This window comes from Daucus carota, chromosome 6 (assembly GCF_001625215.2).
Source record: "Daucus carota subsp. sativus chromosome 6, DH1 v3.0, whole genome shotgun sequence".
Classification (NCBI taxonomy): domain Eukaryota; kingdom Viridiplantae; phylum Streptophyta; class Magnoliopsida; order Apiales; family Apiaceae; genus Daucus; species Daucus carota.
Window position 1 is genome coordinate 30,440,182 of NC_030386.2, and position 16,540 is coordinate 30,456,721.

Consider the following 16,540-nt stretch of genomic DNA (forward strand, 5'->3'; position numbering starts at 1 on the left):
AGTCTTGTATTATCCTTCAGTTTTTTTAAATCCTAGTTTTTTTCTATTATAAGACAAAATTATATCACACGCTTATCGTGGCAGATTCAAAATTTTACGAAGAAAGAGACTTTATTAATATAAAAAAAATGTATTGAATGGAGGGAGAAGACATTAGATTTTTTCCAAAAACATTTTGGGTGACAATCTTTATAAATATGTAATTATCTTGAATATATTAACCATTTCTTTCTTTTCCAACCGCCGTCGAAAATACTTGGGCGAACAGCAGGAATTGAACGTGCACATGGTGGATTCACAATCCACTGTCATTGAATGCATACGGTGAGCTATAATAATGATTAAAAGCTCTACATTTCGAATATTACACCAATCAAAAAACTCGAAAAAACTCCCTATAATTAATGGGTCGGGCTCAACATTAAATCTAATAGACTAGTTTTTTTGTTAAGAAAAAAAACACTAAATTCGTTTTATATGGGAACAAATTTTCAAAAACATTGAAGATGTTATGGGCTCAGGGATAGCCCCTTGAGCCCCCTTCTTCATCCGCCTCCGGATGTTTATAAATACACGGATCTAAATTCAATACAAGAATGCAAAAGATTCTTGCGTCGATTTAAGTGTCTGTGTCTCATAAGAAATTCTTATAATGATAACAATGCAATAATACCACTAAAAATTTATTAGTCCTGAATCTGATATTTAACATTTATAAAATTTTAATATTTTGAGTTAAATAATATATTATATATGAGCTTATTAGTGATAACTTAATAACTATATTTAGTTTGACACATATAAAATTTAATATTTATATATTTGTTTATATTATAAAGAGAGTTCTATAGTTTTTAAAAATTTATACATTTAAATCAATTTTGACGAGGCCGTTATTTTGGAGATTTCACGTCCTTACACTTCCATATAGTGTAGACCGGACATGTAAAAGACTAGAGTCTCGTGAGTTCTGTCACTGTGAACAGTGAATAGAAATACTACACACACAAAAAAAGTCTGCTAATCTTCTTGCTTAGTCTAGAACAGCAGAGGGTTTCTTACCCGAGCACGGATTCCCAGGAGCCAAAAAAATATAGACGCGCAAGTTTCCGATCAGGGCGATCCTGAGATGTGATTTAATTTATTTCATTATGTACTTGTTCAATTTCATTTATTTATATAGTCAACATATGACCATCTTCCGATCAATTGCTCAATTGTTTTTCTTTACATAAACACAAAGAATAATAAGAGATTACATGCCAAACGAAAAAATTTGGTTTGCTTCTACATACTTTTACATTATGATATCTATACTTTAACGAAAAATCGAAATATTAAACCTTGAACACTATAAAGCCTTTAAGAAGATACAAGCTTTTATTTCTCAATTAATTTCATTTTTTTCCCCTGAAAACAAATGCAAACTTTAGTTCTAATCTCGTACATCCAAATAGGTACATATAGACAATGTTGAATGTTTATCTAATATGTAATTTAAAAATAATAGCCGAGCAATTGCAAATGATCTTTATTGAAAAATAAAAGAAAAGGAAAAGACAATTGCTACGCATCCTGATTTTATGCCTCCACTGGTAACTTGATTTTTACATATACGTCAGTAATAACTCACACTTCCAAGATGTGGCATATCCACAAACAATCATGTCAGCTATATTCTAAATAGTCATAACACGTTCCAGAAAGGGGGGAAAGCAAAAGAATTAGTATCATATACGGAGAATTGAACAAACTTTGGAGAAAACATAAGGAGCAAAAAAATGACCTGGAATTTAAAACACATCCCACTGTAACGAAATCACTGCTCGAACATGCAGTTGTTTGAATCTGAACACGAGGCTTGGAAATGGAAGTAGAGGGTTGTGGAGTTATGTCCAAGGGAAGACCTTTCTCCTTTAGGCCATTTTGCTATCAAAGTTCCGCAACTGGATGCACACAGTAGCATGCAACATACACACCTGGATAGGTTCAAACTTCAAAGGGTGATCATGAATTAAAAAACAGGGTCAGTTATGACTGGAGACAAGGCATAGGAGTATGTCAGAGAACTGACAGACCACCCAGCCAGGACTCCGTCTGGAGACGTTACTCTACTACTGCTTAAATGACCAACTGATCTGGTTATGTACTCGCATTTCATCCACCAGAGCTGGTCACCTGCCTCCTTGTAAATCAAAGATACAGAGTTAGAGCAAGTCCAAGATATGCCATATATGATGTCCTAAGTCATAATTTAGGACATTTGGTAAAAAGACTTGATCCAACAATGTCCTAGTGATGCCTTATATCACTAGGACGAGCTCCTCAAGCCTTATTTTTGAAGCACATCTTTGCTTGCCCTATCCTATATTTTATAGTAAAATATTACCCATCTCTTCCTTTTATTGTCCTTTAATGATGAAAGAAAACTTCTAATAATAAAATATTAAATTTGTAATAAGGATAAGGCACATTGTTGGAGTTGAAGTTAGTTAAGTATGTCCTAAATCACTGGGACATAATTTTCTATATTATATTTAAGACATCAACTAGGACACTCTTGGACTTGCTCTATGAGCCCATAGAAAAGATCTAGTTCAAGTAAGGTCATAAGCTGGAAACAATATTTCCTTTCAATATGGAACTAGTCCCCAGGTTGCGCCTGCCACTATTTAAATATAATTTTAAGTTTAGAGAAAGACAAGGTAAGGTCCAGGACCAAACTAAGCATGCAACAGGACCAAGTGATTTCATTATCTTGATAATATGAAGTAATACAACACTCAAATCCTAAAATTCCTTTTTATCATGCTTCTTAGAAACCGTTAAGACTGCTATACTGACTAGACAGCATTTGCGTTAACTAACTTCTTGGAAGCACAGATATTTTCGGAAGCATCTACATAAAACTGTAGATAAAACATTAATAGCTGAAAATGATAAAATCCCAACTTCAGCTAGGAACTATAGCCAGAATATTATGTGCATCATTAAGGTCAAATGAACATACTTTGTATTGGGACTGCTATACTGACTAGACAGCATCTGCATTAACTAACTTCTTGAAAGCATAAATATATTCTGAAGCATCTCAATAGCTTGCTATTGGGGTCTTCACGCGCCTCAGTGTTGAACTACTGCTTGACAAAACAAAGAGATTATCAGCAAATATCATTGTTTTATCATGAGTAGGGACCTAAAGGGTTAATGAACCAATATTATTTGCAAAACGGTAGGGTCTTGAGGGGATGAATGAACCAAATATTGCAGTTAATCATAATGCTCAAGCTGGTCTCGTAATGAACCGAAAGGTTCCCATGGTGATATAAGTTTTTCCTGTCCACTGGACATGTATTCATCACCCTTTGCAACTTAAAAATTAACAAGTTTGTCACTGTTATAAACCAAGAAACTCTGCTCGACCAAAAACTACCATCTTCAACAAATTTGCAGGGAAACAAAGCCAAGTAAGAAGAATTTTCACCAACAGGCATGGTCAAAAAACAGTACCAAAAGGGCAAAAAAAGACTCATATTGAAAAGTCTAGCATAGGCACTCCCCTTTCACAATAATATGAAGTGTCACTAGCTGCACATATGTTTCACCCAGCATGTAGTGAGCACAGAGCAAACTATTCTTTTGCCTTAACTCTGAATATATGACCATTTTTGGAGGGAAATTCCAATGGAATCGTCCCCTGCAGCTGAAGTCCAATTAGTTTTAGAACATTTATTATCTTTGCTCAAGCTGTCTTCTTGCAAGCAGTGAATGTAGAACATGATATTCTTGAAGTGTCTTGTACCATCTCGAGATATATTTGGCAGAGGTACAAGAGCTGAGCTTTAAAGAGAGAATCACACATAGAAAAGAGTCATACCTTTCTCGGCCTTTTGGCTAAGATCAAGTGTAGTATCTGTTCTTATCAGTTTAATATCTGATATGTGGGCCATAGGTCCACACGATATTAAATTAATTTTTTAAGGGGGAAGTCCCACCACAATAGCTTGCTATTGGGGTCTTCGCGTGTCGCCCAAGTGTCGCACCACTGCTCGGGCCTGGCACACCCCACCAAATCAAGTATTCAAATATATTTTGCTAAATTAAGTTACTGTGAACATGCCCCAATTCTAATGGTTGAATCTTGATGGTTTTGGTTACCAAATTTGTTGGTACATTTGAAAGTGCAGAAGTTTCTGTGCCTGTATTGGGTCGAATACTAAAAGAGAAAAATTGGCGCAGACATCATGCTTGTTCCTAGGAGGAGGGTCGTAAAAGGCATGAATGAATGAACTGAACTTGGCATTTAATCAGGTTCTAGATGAGTCTTAGGAGTGCCTAGGTTCTTGAGGCAGGATAAATTTTTGCACTCCACAAGCAGAGCCATGACAGGGCATGTTGCAGCAATTGGTTCATCACCTTCATGCAGCTTAAAAAGGTGACAAGTTTGTCACTGTTTTGGCTCCACTGAAACTAATATCTCTATTAAGAGATTCGCAGGGAAAAGAAAACCAAAGTGAAGAATGCTCGATAACAGGTCTGCTCAGACGATAGGACCAAAAAGACCCATATTGAAAAGTATAATCATACTCGCTCCTCTCACAGCAATATCAAGGGGCACAAAACTTCAGTATCATCTCATGCAGCCATGTAGTGAGCACAAAAGCGAACTATTCTTTCGCCTTTTACTAAAGAATACCGTGTGCTCGCTACTTATAGTGGCATACGCCCATTTTTGGAGGGAAGTTCCAGTGGAATCATCCCCTATAGTTCAGTTCAAATCTTTTTGTCCAATATGCATAGTGGCATACGACCATTTTTGGAGGGAAGTTCCAGTGGAATCGTCCCCTATAGTTCAGTTCAAATATTTTTGTCCAATATGCAGCCTATGTTTACATGAATATATTTACCAAAGCTATGATTAAGCATTTTCAAAATATAAGTCCACGTTGTTTAGTGGACTTTCAAATTCGAAACATTCTCGACAAACGAAATACAGTTTTGTAATAACATGACTTGGTGTTGAGATGACATCAGTACATAGATAGATAGGATTATTTGAACAAAAGATTTCCATCAAATCACCCATTTCTGCACTACATATAACTTATAATTGGCGATTCCGAAAGTTGGACTCGAGACTGTGTAGAAGTATGGACTTTTCGAATTCTGTAATGGTCCCCCAGGACAACTTTCCTGAGATATTGAATAAATGTCCCACATAGGCTAATGTTAGTTACTCTAATGTATTCATATAACACAGTCCAGACTCATGTATCTGTCCCTTCGGGGACATCCGATAAAATTGGAACGATACAGAGAAGATTAGCATGGCCCCTGCGCAAGGATGACACGCACAAATCGGGAAATGGTCCAAATTTTTTTCCCCAAATTAGCAATAAATTTGTTCCAGGACTAAGGTGGTTGTTGCAGGGTGTCTACCTAACCTTTGATTCTTTTTTATCAAATGAACTTGGAGAAACTGATTGATGTAATGATACGTAATCAAGATGATAAAAAATTAAAGTTGCATGAATACAAGTTACCTTCTCATGCTTCACTTGACCAAGAAACCAGCATTTCAGAGTAATGCCATTACATACCCTTGATTCTTTTTTATCAAATGAACTTGGAGAAACTGATTAATATAATGATACGTAATCAAAATGATTTAAAATTAAAGTTGCATGAATACAAGTTACCTTCTCATGCTTCACTTGACCAAGAAACCAGCATTCAGAGTAATGCCATTACATGCTTCCTGGAACCAGCCAATACACACTCCTTCGCTTCTTTTATTCTCTTCTTCCCAACTTTCAGAAGGTGGAGGACTGAAAATGAATAGTCAGTTCCATGAGAATAAAATCATGAGGATGGCTAATACAGTCATCATGAAAGAAAACTCTAATTAGTTGCTCAAGACCAATGTAGTAGGAAGCAATACACACACGATCGCTAAAACTATCAAGCTTTCCAAGAAAAAAAATCATCTTAAAAAATTAACACAAGCTTTTTAACCATATGAATTCTTTATAACGCAAAAACCTATTCCCTGTAATTTAAGATCCTTAATACTTCATAATTCCTTATGAAACTTGATGTGCAAACAGAATCTTCTTGCTTTCCCATTATTTTCATGCTCTTTAGCCTTTATCGAAGAAACTAAAAGCGATAGATGGAAGCATTGAAACATAAATATTGCATTAAATATTAAGACTTGTATTATAATAATTAAATAATTACAAAGTTATAAAAATTGAAAATTTGAACATTAGACTAATAACTGAAGTATTATATAATATGACATATTTATTTATTTTTCAAATATATACCCGTACACTTTCTCATGTAGAAAACCACAAAATTCAAAATAAAATAAATTCGGATGAACCAAATCTTAAGCATCAAGGCTAAGGTTTTGACATTTACAGAAGACACTGAGTTATCCAAAAAGAACACATGGATTAGTAGGGGTGCTCGGGAACTGCATAATAAGAGGCATTACCGCATTACGATATATTATGCACATAATCACTAAAACTCTCAAGCCTTACAATTTATTCATATTTATCTTAAAACTTTGAAAGCAACTTTCTAACCAGATAAAATTCTCTAGAACTCAAAAAACCTATTGGCTATAATTCAAGAATTTCAATACTTTATAATTCCTTGAGACAGTTGACGAGCAAACGAATTCCTGTGGAATGTTCTCAGTTCCTATTATTCTAATGCTTATTATAAACATTAGGAGCAATAGCTGCAAACAGTGCGAACAAAAATTCGCTAAAAGTACAAGACCTGTATTATTAAGAAGATAAGCCCCTGTTGCCGATCATAAGCCAAAGGATTAAACAGACACATACACATGCATTCTTATGCAAGCACAAACCGAGATCCAATTTCTTTTAGACAAATCAAATTGCCTTCTATGACCCAAGTTTGGCAGACTATATGGGGATTGCATATTACAAGAGACTTGAAAAGAGAAGGGTGGGTGCATATGGCTGCTGCATATTAACGGCGATTCAACGGAGACTTAAAAAGTACAGGGCTAGTCCACATGGCTGCAGTACAGGGAACTAGAAAAACAATTACGGTCAATGACTGCAGCATATGACAGGAGACCAAAAATAGTTATAGGAGTCGGTCAGGCAACTGCAAGATCACCCCAGCCAGGGACTCAGGCAACTGCAAGACCACCCCAGACAGGGTGGGTGCATATGGCTCCCGCATATTACTGGCGATTCTGCGATTCTGGGTGCATATGGCTGCTGCATATTACCGACGATTCAATGGAGACTTAAAAAAAACAGGCGAGTCCACATGGCTGCAGTATATATAAGATGTTAAATTCTGCAAATAATATCCTGGTAAAACATTATTGACCTGCTGCAGGTAAATGCAGTGTGGATTTTGAGCAATATACAGCCCTGATCAAATAAAAAGCCAGAACCAAATTAACGCTTTTAATAATAGTAAGAAGTCGACAATCTCAGCTACTTGCATGATAAATCCATATGCATAATTAAGTTGTGTCACAAGAAAAAGAACGTCACTATATAAGAAAGAGCATAGAAGAAAGCTAAGTTTCCACCACATTGTCCAGGGAATGGAGCCGGTGTTTGTTTAGAACCCCAGGGAGATGGTCACACTTTCAGCTGGGTCTGGTAGCGCAGGCCTGTAACCCAAGTGGGAGCCATAAGATGGTTGGAGGTTGGATTGGGCCAGAAGGTTGGGCTAGCATGGGGTTATACACTGGCCTGCCCATTCCAAGTAGGGAGCAGGGTCATGGGCTTTGGGCGAAAGCCAGGAGTTCATTTCCCCTAAAGAGGAGGGCATTGCGCTAGGCTGGCTTCACAGAGCAGCGAACACTTCCCTCTCCTGTCGGTGGAAGGATAACAAGTCGGTTCTTCACTAGTCCATCAAACACCGGATGGGTCATTCGACCATACAACCATCTTTTTTAATCTGGTCTAAATAGCCAAGTCAAGAGCTTTTTCTCATTCATGCCCATCAAACGTGTGGAAAAATGATTAAATATACACAGGACACTACAAAGCTCCCCTTCCCCCTTTCAATATACTTAGATACTTTCCTGCCTTCCATAAGATAGTAGTTACATATAATTACGGAACCAAAAAGGAAAAAAGTTGGTCTATCTGATAACTGCAAACAAATTAAACTATCTTCAATTAGCCTTTTTAATTTTACCTAAAGGAAAGCAATATACAGTTGACAGAGTCTGCTTCCAGGAGACTAAGAAAGAGGACAAAAATAAGGAAAACAGAATAGGGGACAGACACTAAGAAATTTAAACGAAAATGCAAATCATTTACTGACTAAAAGAGGCCAGTGATGAGGGGAAGTAAAAGGTTGACAGACCCACTCTCGGTAGACTAGATGAGTGATGTATCTTACCGGAGACTTGGAAAGAAAAGGGTGGGTCCATATGGCTGCTGCATATTACAGGAGACCAAAAAAATAGGTCCACTGCAGCATATCACAGGAGACTTAAACAATAGGGTCAGTTTACCATAGACTTAAAAAGAAGAGGGTGGGCTTAGATGGCTGCAGTATAATTACCAATTAAAAGAGGATAGCAATGAGAGGGAGTAAATGGTTGACAGATCCAAGCTCGGTAGACTAATTCAGGGTTGTATATTACCAGAGACCTGAAAATAAAAGTGTGGGTGCAAATGGCTGCTGCATATAACAGGAGACCAGAAAAACAGGGTCAGTCCGGCTGCTGCATATTACAGGCGATTCAACGGAGACTTAAAGAGAACAGGCTGAGTCCACATGGCTGCTGTATATTACAGGGGGCTAGAAAAACAAGGTCGGTCCATGACTGCCGAATATGACAGGAGACAAGAAAAAATTTCTGCGGCATATGACAGGAGACAAGAAAAAAGTTATAGAAGTCTGTCAGACAACTGCAAGACCACCCCAGCCAGGGACTCCGGCTGAGAACGATCCTCTACTACTTGAATGGTCAACTGACCAAACTGGCTGTTAATCACGCTCTGGTCATGCAGTCATGTTTCATCCACCAGACTTGGTCACCTGCCTCCTTTGAAATCAAGGATACAGAGGTACGAGCCTATAGAACAGATCCTGTTCAAGTAAGGTCGTGAGCTAAAAGATCATACAACTTCTAATTATACATAATATTTAACCTATTTTCTTTCAGTATGGGACTCGTTAATAGCTTGAGCCCGCCACTCTTTGAATATAATTTTAAATTAGAGAAAGTTAAAGTCCATGACCAAACTAAGCATGCAACAGGACCCAGTGATTCTATTATCTTGATTATAATATCAGTGTTTTCAATATATTGATTACAATATCAGTGATTTCTTTATCTTGATTACAATATGAAGTAATACAACACTTTAGTCCTAAAATTATGTTTTGTCATGCATTTATAGCTTCAAACATACTTGTATTAGGACAACTATACCGACTAAGTAGCATCTAAATCAACTTCTTGAAAGCACAAATATTTTATGAATGCATGACCTCTAGCCAATCCTTGGTGCATTTCTCCTATTCATACCTCTATCAAAATAGTAGAAGTTTGACGGCTGGCATGCTTCGTAGTGAAAAGTGTTAATTCAAATCATATGTCATTTTGTTTCTTTTATATTACAATAAATCCTTGGTTCAGCTTTGCAGAATCAAGTGTTTCCACATTAATGCAAGGTCATATATTGCAGTAAAGCAGATTTTATTTACTTTAGCCTTTAGGTGAGCATGATAATTTAACAAGGTAATACAAGCATTAGTTTTTAAATCTTATAGTTCTTCAACAATAGATATTACTTTCTGAAAAGGTCAAGGTCATCGATCTTGGTTTGCATCGTTTTGCATTGTTCAAGGGTTATTAAAGAACTCTTTTATTCTAAACAATCAACAACATGCTTCCCTAAATTGGACGATCGCATAAGAGATCTAGAACTCATTGAATTTCTTGTGCTTCTTCAGTTATACAATTTAACACAGATTCACCAAAATTAGTAACATCCTATCCGTAACCAAGTGTTTATTGAACACATAGTTCCTTTGAAACAGTACTAACATAAGTAGTAGATATACTCTTTTCTTAATTAGGTGCAAATGAATGTTTACCTGAAAACAGTATAAGAGTCTCACATGGTTTAGCATCAGACATATCAAAACAAACATTAAGCTAGTTCAGAGATTTATACACTTCTTTTTACACTTGCAAGAAAAATCACACGAAATCTTCTTACTCTCTTAATAATATCTAGTTGCTTAGATCTTATCAATAAATTAGGAGAACTAGATGGATCATTGCAAAACATAAGTATTACGTGAAGTATTTGACTTGTATTATCATAAAAGTACAATTCACTGTTACACATCATACGCCAAAAAAATGAAGGGTTAAATGGTGATTTCTTTACCTGCGAAGCAGAGGCAGTTGAATTAAATCCTTGGACAGAAAAAAATTTCCGGATGCTTTGAACTATGTATTCGTTATTTCTCTCCATCATACATAAAGAGGCTGACATTGTTAGTCACAAGCCGTGGAGTACCTCAGAATTACAATGTGAGTAGCTGACATTAAAACATTAAATGTCAGAATATGCAAAATCATTACTGTGATTTGACATGCCGTTAAGTAACTTGTCATATGCATGCTAAAATGTAACTTACAATAGTGAATAAATGGTTTTAGTAGTTTTAGTGGTTAGCTAGTTGAAGATAACCAAGATCAAAAATTAAGTGCTGAAGCCAAAAACATTTAAACATTTAACTGCAAACCATCAAATCAGTGAAACGCAAGAGATTGGCAGCCTCAGTACATAGTTTTATCACTGATCAATGCTAATACAAGTGTGTATATGTTGTATACAACAATGATGCTTAAAATTTTGCAAATCTATAAGATATCAAATTCTACAAATAATATCCTGGTAAAACATTACAAGACCTGCTGCAAGTAAATGCAGTGTGGATTTTGAGCAATATACAGCCCTGATCAAATCAGAAGCCAGTGCCAAATTAGCGGTTTTCATAATAGTAAGAAGTCGAAAATCTCAGCTACTTATATGATAATTTCATATGCATAATTAAGTTGTGTGTCACAAGAAAAAGAACGTCACTATATAAGAAAGAGCATAGAAGAAAGCTAAGTTTCCACCACATTGTCCAGGGAATGGAGCCGGTGTTTGTTTAGAAACCCAGGGAGATGGTCACACTTTCAGCTGGGTCTGGTAGCGCAGGCCTGTAACCCAAGTGGGAGCCATAAGATGGTTGGAGGTTGGTTTGGGCCAGAAGGTTGGGCTAGCATGGGGTTATACACTGGCCTGCCCATTCCAAGTAGGGAGCAGGGTCATGGGCTTTGGGCGAAAGCCAGGAGTTCATTTCCCCTAAAGAGGAGGGCATTGCGCTAGGCTGGCTTCACAGAGCAGCGAACACTTCCCTCTCCTGTCGGTGGAAGGATAACAAGTCGGTTCTTCACTAGTCCATCAAACACCGGATGGGTCATTCGACCATACAACCATCTTTTTTAATCTGGTTCAAATAACCAAAGTCAAAAGCTTTTTCTCATTCACACCCCCATCAAACACCTAATGAGTCATTCAACCATACAACCATTTTTCAAGATCGTTTTCTAATTTACACACAATGGGACATAATGCTTAGTAAAAACCCTGATCGGCCATTCAACCACACAACCATCTTCCACTTATGCCTAAGGGACATACTGCTTACTAAAAACCAATCAAAACATGCACATAAAACCTGTCAAGTCTAGATTGCGGATCTCTTTTAGAACAGACTGTTGGTAGCTTTATAAAATTTAATAAAGAATCATTATCAAAGTCTCTGCACAAACAAGTAACACAGACACCCCATATCTGGAATTTTGTAAACCATTATTTGTGCACAACACGTGTCGGGCTACAGTCTGTGCTAATAATGAAGTGTTGAACAAACTTCACAGATTTAAAATAAGGGATGTACAATGAAATAGTTGTGAATTAAAAATCCACCAAGTGTTTATTTAAGATACAAATACATGTAGGCCCATAACAAGCAATTAAAAAAATGTCCACGAAGCAGGCAACTCAATTAAACATGTACACATACACACTATAAAGATATAAATCAACAGTTCATCTTACACAAACAAATCTACTTCTTAATGAGTTAATTAGGCCCCAATCCACATGGATCTCGTAAATATTGTACTAAAATATGGATCCGGATGTTAAAAGGGATTAGGCCATACTAAAAAGTTAACCCTAACTTACCATTTAATATTTTTACACATTATACTACAAAAAATCTCTCTCTCTCTCAAACAAAAATCCACATGCATATGTAAACACACAATGAAAGAATAAACAAGAAGAGTGGCGTTTTACCAACCGGCCGGAGTAAAATCGGAGGCTTGCGGATGGGAATTTTCTTCTCCCAGAAACACGCGCAAAAAGTAAAGGGGGAGATGACGCAAGAAGACTCTTGCTAAACCTCCGGAGTCCGGATATATGGCATGTTTGTCCAGTGGATAAAAGAACCTGGCATACTTCCAAGTTTTTTGAGAGCAGAGGCGAGTGAAACAAGTGAAATTAAATATACTGTGGTAAAGTTTATTAGCGAAATTAAATTTTAGTCGCAAGTTTGGAAGAATAATATAAACTTATTTTCTCACAAATTAAAAATGTATTTTGAAAAATAATTTCATATTCTGAAAGGATAAAATCTCTTTAGTAAGAATATATTGATATTATATAAAAATATAATTCAGCTTTATTACTTATTCTCTTCTTTCTCCTTATTTTCCAGGTAGAGGTATTTTCTAGCAAAAAATTCGAGAGAATTTTATAAATTTGTTTCTATCAATTCTTTTAGTTCTTTTTTATAACTAATCATGAAACAGTCTTATAAAATGATTAGTCATTTTGTATTGTTCAATTTCAATCCACTCTGAAATAAAAAATATATTACACGGTTGTGCATAATCATGTACACTGTTGGACAAGAGTATATCAAACGCTTGTACATAGTCATGTGCTACCTTCAGTTTTTTTAAATCATACTCCCTCTGTCCCCTCAATTGTTTACATTGAAGGGGGACATGAAAATCAAGATAATGTATAAAAAATGAGTAAAGTTAGATGAAAAGTGGGTAAAGTGGTGGAACACTGGAACCTATCAATATTTAATAATATATTTGAGATAGTGGAGGAAAGTAGTGAGTGTAATAGTAGTTTTTATTGTTAAATATGAAATAGTAGGGGAAGATAGTGGGTGTAATGATGGGAAAAACTTACTATTTATGATGACGTAAAGAAATGAGAGGGACATCCAAAAATAGTAACTGTAAAGAAATGAGAGGGACAGAGGGAGTAGTTTTTATTTATTATAAGACAAAATTATATCACACTCTTACAGTGGTGGATCTAGAATTTTACAAAGAAAAAGACATTATTAATATTATTAAAAAAAAATGTATTGAATGGAGGGAGAAAACATTAGATTTTTTTCTGGAGCGTTTTCAGTAATTTTTGTAAATATGTAATTTTTTTGAATATATTAACTCTTTTTTTCCCGAACGCCTCGAAGATACAAATCAGAACTGGGCGAACAACGGGAATTCAACCTGCACATTGGTGGATTCACAATCCACTGTCATAGAATATGTATGGTGAGGTATGATAGTGGTTAAAAACTCTCTATTTCGAGTATTATACCAATCAAAAAACTCAAGAAAATTCCCTATAATTAGTGGGTCGGGTTCAACATTAAATTGAATAGACTTATTTTAGATAGGATGGACTCATTTTACATGTGAACGAAGGTTTAAAAAAATTGAACAAATATAATTTTATAAAATAACATTTTATTTTCAAAAGCTATAAAGTCTAAATTCTTATTTTATTAATTTTTTTTCAAATTATAAAGACGACCACAATCAATCGATATATATAAAGAATCATATACACACATATTACATATTATGGGGTTGGCCTTGGCTCTATGATCGTGATGTGTATCATCGTGGTCGAGAGAATACTTCCCATTTTATGTGCAAGGATAAGGATTGAGTAGAAATAAAATAATAATCTAAAAATCATGTTCAAGATTGTACAAGTAAACCTATTGTAATCGGAATACAATTCTTTTTGGGTATTTATAAAATATACTCCATTTTAGCATCTTAATTGCAATAATACGGTGCCCCAGCAAATATTGTAAACTTACGATTTCCTAACTCAAAACTTTGCAGAAGTACAGTGTCTCTGTGCTTTCTCTCTCTTCTTTCTATCTCCGCGCTTCTTTTCTCTTCATCTCTCCTCAATTTCTCTCTCCATCTCTTTATCAAATTACAAGCCCCGAACCCCGAGATTTCAAAGTCCGACAAGCCAAGCATCTCATTCTCCATCTGCACCCTTCCCAACGCACTCGCGACGCCGTCATCTCCCGCCGATCGAAACCCACTCCCCTTCCATCCTCTCCTTGTGGGTGTGATGGGTGTTGGAGTGTAGTTGATTTTTTGGTTGTTTGTGTGTTATTGCTCTCGGCCCCGCAGGGGCATACATTTTTAACCATTTAGTTGCAACTTATCATTCAACTAAATGTAATTTTTTAAAAAAAAATTCAAAGTTGCGTTTGTGGTTGCATATTTGGTTGCTAGCAGTTGTAGATGAGGTTGCATACGTAACCACCGTATTTTTGCAATTATTTTGAAAGATAGTATTTTTGCAATTTGTTTTAAAAAATGATAGTATTTTCGCAAAAATTCTTTTAGACTTAGGTATTTATGAGAAAAGCCCATTCTTTTTCTTATTTAGGAATCATAAAAAGGTTTAGAATTTTATTTATTCAAAATAGGTGTCGTGGCGTGTCCAAGATTGTTCGACTTAGTCTTTAATTAAGAAAATTATAAGACTAAATTCGATAATTCTAAACACGCTGAGTTAATAAATTTTATGACTCGAACATATTGTGTTATCTAAAAATTATTTTTGCCACTTTCCTGTCAAACATAATACTAATTGAAAATTTATTATTATTTAGATAAAAATTAGTTTGGGTCGCCTCCCGTGCCCGTCAAACACAATACCAATAAAAAATCATCTACATTAACATAAAATCAATATATGATTCCTATTTTATATATCCTATTTTATTTGTTAATTATTTTTATTTTATGATTCCTATTTATTAGTTAAAAACTATTATTCTAAATTTTTTGCTATTAGGTTTTTTAAAGATTATTATCTTTACAATCTTTTATTTTTTATTCAAAATTTAAGAAAATTATAATACTAAATCGAAAATAAAAATTTTACGTATCACCTTACAAATCTTAAATATAAATTTTATTTTATCTATGATTGTTAATTTAAATAAATATAATCCTAATCTTTTCAAGATTCCTAAATAAAAATAAATTGTATTACATTTAGAATCTAAAAAGAAAAAAATTGTATTAATTTTTGGAATCCTGGAACTTGATTTTTTAAATTATAATTATATTTTATATCCGAAATTTAAGAAAATTATAAGATTTTTTTTAAATTTTAGAATCCAATAGAAAAAGAATTGTATTACATCCTTGAACTTGGTTTTTTAAAATCAAGTTTAAGACTCTCTTGCATAAGACCAGACTGACTGCACTCTCTTGGGAGGACATGCAAGCACGACTGTCTGTCTTGTATGTTGGTTCTGGGAGCGTTGCATGCTTGCTATTGATAAGAAAGAATTTTCCGAAATGGCTTGGGGCTTGGTCAATAGTAAGCAAAAATTCTCGTGGGTGGTCAGTAAAAATTGATAATTTATTTACATTTTAATAAATTAATATAATTTATTTAACCATACTATTAATTTTTTAAAATAAATTAAGATGTGAATTATGTCAGAATTATATTTAATTAAAAAAACTAAATTAAAAATTATTTTTAATTCTTAAAAATACTTTATACGATGATCTTTTATTTTAACTGTTTAAAATATGAATTATAACTCAAAATTAGAAAAAAAGGCGGGGAAAAGGAATCCAAATACCTAGTTGGGGGTGGGGAATGAGTTAGGAGCAATATTGGGTAAACCCACTACTAAAAAAGGAGAAAGGGAATGATGATTTTTACAAAACAAACACGTACAAAGGTAATCAGCCTTACCTTTCTCTTTCCTGACTACTCCTAACCAAACGGCGAATCCAATAAGAAAAGAATTGTATTATCTTTAGAACTGTATTAAACCTGATTTTTTGAAGTATAATTATATTTTTTATCTGAAATTTAAGAAAAATCAGAAGACTGAATCGAACAATTGTAGAGACGCACGCATCCTACTTTATATATTGATATATTGATGATCGATGCAAATGATTTTTGTGTTGAATTTAATTGTGTCATAAGAAATTAACGATGTAGTAATACCGCTAAAAATTTATTAGTCATAATATTAACATTTATAAAATTTTAATATTTCGAGTTTAATAATATATTATATTAATATTATATATGAGCTTATTAGTGTTAACTTAATAACTATATATATT

The 16,540-nt window shown here is 34.6% G+C and overlaps 1 long non-coding RNA gene and 4 other non-coding genes across 8 annotated transcripts; 3 read left to right on the forward strand and 2 right to left on the reverse strand.

Moving 5' to 3' along the window:
* Positions 1-1,553: 1,553 nt before the first annotated feature.
* LOC108227263 (uncharacterized) lies at positions 1,554-12,615 on the reverse strand. Of its 4 annotated transcripts, none has more exons than XR_001807856.2 (4): positions 12,396-12,615; positions 10,425-10,578; positions 3,011-5,828; positions 1,554-2,185 (listed from the first exon to the last, which is right to left on the reverse strand). It is a non-coding gene; the product is annotated as an uncharacterized LOC108227263 (long non-coding RNA). The 4 variants fall into 4 exon arrangements; XR_001807852.2 differs by having other exon boundaries at positions 12,400-12,614; XR_010284352.1 differs by lacking the exon at positions 12,396-12,615 and adding an exon at positions 11,165-11,563.
* On the forward strand, positions 3,874-4,069 carry LOC135147402 (U2 spliceosomal RNA). Its single transcript, XR_010284980.1, has one exon. It is a non-coding gene; the product is annotated as a U2 spliceosomal RNA (small nuclear RNA).
* LOC135147413 (U5 spliceosomal RNA) lies at positions 4,642-4,758 on the forward strand. Its single transcript, XR_010284990.1, has one exon. It is a non-coding gene; the product is annotated as a U5 spliceosomal RNA (small nuclear RNA).
* LOC135147419 (U6 spliceosomal RNA) lies at positions 5,278-5,380 on the forward strand. The gene has a single exon (XR_010284996.1). It is a non-coding gene; the product is annotated as a U6 spliceosomal RNA (small nuclear RNA).
* Positions 8,917-9,129, reverse strand: LOC135147469 (small nucleolar RNA U3). Its single transcript, XR_010285043.1, has one exon. It is a non-coding gene; the product is annotated as a small nucleolar RNA U3 (small nucleolar RNA).
* Positions 12,616-16,540: the final 3,925 nt, after the last annotated feature.